This window comes from Pteropus medius, unplaced genomic scaffold (genome assembly GCF_902729225.1).
Source record: "Pteropus medius unplaced genomic scaffold, Ma_sr-lr_union100, whole genome shotgun sequence".
In the NCBI taxonomy this organism is placed as follows: domain Eukaryota; kingdom Metazoa; phylum Chordata; class Mammalia; order Chiroptera; family Pteropodidae; genus Pteropus; species Pteropus medius.
The window spans coordinates 3065077-3068901 of record NW_024350927.1 but is presented as its reverse complement, the minus strand read 5'-3'; the positions used below and the strand labels follow the sequence as shown (position 1 = coordinate 3068901).

Genomic DNA, 3825 nt, shown 5'->3' with positions numbered 1-3825 from the left:
ATTGGGGGGATCGTTTTATGAACAAAATAGATGTCTAACCAATGTACTGTATACTTCAAAACGAATTAAATAAATTTATTTTAAAAAAATTAAAAATAGAACCACCATATGTTCTAGCAGTCCCACTTCTGGGTGTGCATCCCATGGAAATAAAATCAGTATCTTGATATTTGTTCTTCCATGTTTATCGCAGCAATAGTCACGGTAACCAAGACATAGAAACAACCTAAGCATCTGTAGACAGGTAGATGGATGTCTAAAGAAAATGTGATCTATGTAATGGCATATTATCCGGCCTTAAAAGATAAAGAAATCCTGCCGTTCGCAATAACATGGATGAGCCTAGAGGATAATATGCCAAGCGAAATAAGCCAGACAGAGAAAGATAAGTACCATGTGTCCAACGCACAGTAGCAGAGGGTAGAAGGGTGGGGCCAAAGGGGAGATGCTGATCGAAAGATCCAAACTTTCAATTATAAGATCGAATAAGTTCTGGAGACCTACCGTATAGCATGGCGACTATAGTTAATAATAATGTGCTGTGTACTTGAAATGCACTAAGAAAGTAGATATCAGGTGTTCTCACTACACACGCACACACACAAAAGGGTTACTGAGGTGGAGGATATGTTAATTAGCTTGATCATGGTAATCATTTCACAGTGTATATGTATATCAAAGCATCACATCGCACACCTTAAATATCCACAAGTTTCATCAGTCATACGTCAGTAAAGTTGGGATAAATACCTTCTGAGTGAGGGAGGCAGTTGTTTCTCCTGGTATTGGGATGCTAAGGGAAGGAAAACAGAATTATTCATTTCTTCTCACCAGGAAGCAAGGAAGGCACTCTGCTCTCGTTCTCAAAGTCAGGATTGCAAACTGCCATTCAGTGGACCACATGGAGGACCATCATCTCCGGGGCCCGCCTGCATGTTGAGGCCATCCGCCTGGAAAAGGAATTCAGTAAGTCCTCACTTAACATCGTTCGTAGGTTTTTGGAAACTGTGACTTCAAGCGAAATGACGTATGGCAAAACTCATGCTATCATAGGATAACTCACCTACAGAAATATGCTATAGGAACTTAACTCTCGTTTATATCAATTAGCCTATGACAAAATTGGTTAAAGTCACAGTTCCCAAGAACTTATCAATGACGTTAAGTGAAGACTCACTGTATTCTAAGTTAGAGAGAGAAACTCTTCAATCTCTTGTGCCAGAGACTTGTTTTCTTGTGTTATTTTAACTTGAACTTGGACAGCAAAGCAGATCCACACAGTGTGGCTTGTCTGGACCTGGGGCCTAGCAACCGCTGGCATAGAAACTTAGATTTCCTTTGTTTAACCAGCCTATTCGATCACCCTTACCTTGACCTTCCCTCTTCCCGCATAAGTCCGTTTGTATTTGTGGGGCGTGTGTTTGTGCAGGATTCAGTTTCTGCCAAACGTGTCAGTTGGTGTCCAACAGAGTTCAGAATGGTCACTTTACTTTCAGAGGCAACCTGTTTTCTCTCGGGTATTTGGAGACAACTCCAGAAGTATATCCTAGGAGAGAGACCGAATATTTATTTCTAGATTCAGCGTATTGAGGTGTGCTTGCCATCCAGGCACTGGGTGTGGCCCCCATTTAAAAGGCCCAGGAGGACAATTGCACTAACGTGCAGAGGGGCCCCAAAGGCCTGGCCCATGCTGTGACGGTGGTGGCCCGCGCTTAATGGAGAAGATTTAAAATGTAGCATGCAGGCAGAGCGTGATTTTTAACTCAAGGCAGTAGTGTGGCTTTAGCGCCAAGCTAGGAAGAGATGGTCTATTAATCCTTTTGACATTCCCTTTGAACAGCGTCATGTTTCAATCCTGTTAAGCTGTGCAGCCATTGTTTATGGGTCTCCGTCCAAAGGAAGGACTGCCCGGCTCTGCGCCTTTAAGATGACAGTTGGCTTCAGCCTGCGAGCTGACCTTCTCTCCCTCAACAGCTCTGAGATACACTCAGGCAGCTCCCAGCTGCCTTGGCTCGCCCATCTGTCAGTGACCGAGCAAGGGGTCAGTGGGCCTGCTGCCCTTTAGTTGGAATGTCGAGAAAAGAAAGAAGAAAAGGCACATCTGGAAAACAGAAGAGAAAAAGGAAGGAGAGGTGGACAGGCATGCTAGAGAATCCAGAATCCCAATGGCGACGATCTCCACGCCTTCGCCCTTCCTGTTCTGGTCTCCCCACAGCTGGCATATTTGTTCGTTTGTTTATTCATTCATCAAACATCTATTGAACACCTCACATTACATCGTGCTAGGTGCCACAGATGCAAGGACGATCAGGGCAGACGAGGCCTGTGCCCTCTTGACCAACCATCTAGAAGTGGGGTGAACGTCAGCCAGAGGCACTAGGGACATGTCAGGAGCACAGGGTTTGGAGATAGATCATCGGGGCTCTGAAGCCTGACTCTGCCATTTGTAAGCTGTGTGACTTAGTGGAAGTCACTTCATCTCCTCGAGCCTCGTATTCCTCATCCGTAAAGTAAGGCTCGTAGTGGTACCCGCCTCACAGGGTTGTTGAAAGGTCTAAATTAGTCATTGCAATAACACACTAAGGAGACTTTCTTTCATTCAGCCTTCTCGTTGGGTTTGTTTTTAATTTCTTTTGCAATTCGTTACAACAGGACAAGCTCGTGGTGCGAGAGGAACATGTTACGGTGAAATCTGCCTGATGTGGGGAAAGCATCCTGATGCGGGGGGATATTAACGCTGAGGGTTGGAAGTGATTCTCACCTGGTCTCTCTGTAGGACGTACCCCTCACAGAACACCCTGTGGGGGTGTTCGCCGTCTGCCAAGTTTGGGCTTTGCTGGATCCCTGTCTCCTTGTCACTGGATGAGAAGTTCCTTGCAGGCAAGGAGTCTACCTTGTACATCTTTCTAGCACTTTCTACCACAGTGAACATATCGCGTTGCTTGTCCTTCATCGAGCAACCAGATAAGTGAGTGACCAATTTGCACCCCCACACGGACACTGGAGGAAGACGTGGAGGTTCGAGTCTGTTACAGCGTGGTCCTGGGGACAGCTCCAGCTGGCCTTGCGGATGGACACAGTTCTTCTGACCATGCCGCTTGATATTTGTCCAGTGAGTTACCGAGGGGCAGAACACAACATCTGGGACTGTCGGCAGGAAGGACCCTCCCCCACAGGCTGCCCTCTGCCCAGGAGGAACCGTGGGAGAGAAATGCAGGGAGCGAGGGGCCCAGGCAGCCGTGGCATGCCACCTCCCCCCCGGCCTCTGCCCCAGCCTTGTGCACCACTCACCCCGACAGGCCGTAGCTTTTAGGGGTGCCGTCACTGTCCACCGCAGTTAGCTTGCATATGTACACCTCGACAAGAGCTGTGATACTGAAAATCTGTTTATAAATCTTGCTTATTTGGGTGGATGCAGGAAAAAAATCCTTCCCAGAGAAGTGTTAATATACAACAGGTTATACATAATTCAGTTTTCCTTTAGCTACTCAATTAATTTTGCATGAACAGTATTTTTAAATCGCCACCCATGCTGAGCTAACTTCCTGCCATGCAAACCTGAGACCTCAGAAGGATCTGACTATTTGTTCATCTCCTTCCTCCCGGGATCAGTTATCTGAGCCCTTTATTTGTTCTGGAAGCATCGCTGAGCACCACCCCGTGTGCCAAGCTCTGTGCTCGTGAAAGTAGGGAGAACGTGGATGAAGCATCATGATCTCTGCAGAGGTCATAGTCCTAAGCAGGGTGTTTATTATGCCAGGTGCCAAAAGACTTGTGTAGGGAACTAGCGGGGTCAATAGGGAAAGGATACAGGCTTTCCAGACG

At 46.8% G+C, this 3825-nt stretch overlaps 1 long non-coding RNA gene across 2 annotated transcripts; it reads right to left on the bottom strand.

Moving 5' to 3' along the window:
* Window positions 1-755: 755 nt before the first annotated feature.
* LOC120585795 (uncharacterized) lies at window positions 756-3559 on the bottom strand. Of its 2 annotated transcripts, none has more exons than XR_005648518.1 (3): window positions 3292-3559; window positions 1064-1546; window positions 756-950 (listed from the first exon to the last, which is right to left on the bottom strand). It is a non-coding gene; the product is annotated as an uncharacterized LOC120585795 (long non-coding RNA). The 2 variants fall into 2 exon arrangements; XR_005648519.1 differs by having other exon boundaries at window positions 1370-1546.
* Window positions 3560-3825: the final 266 nt, after the last annotated feature.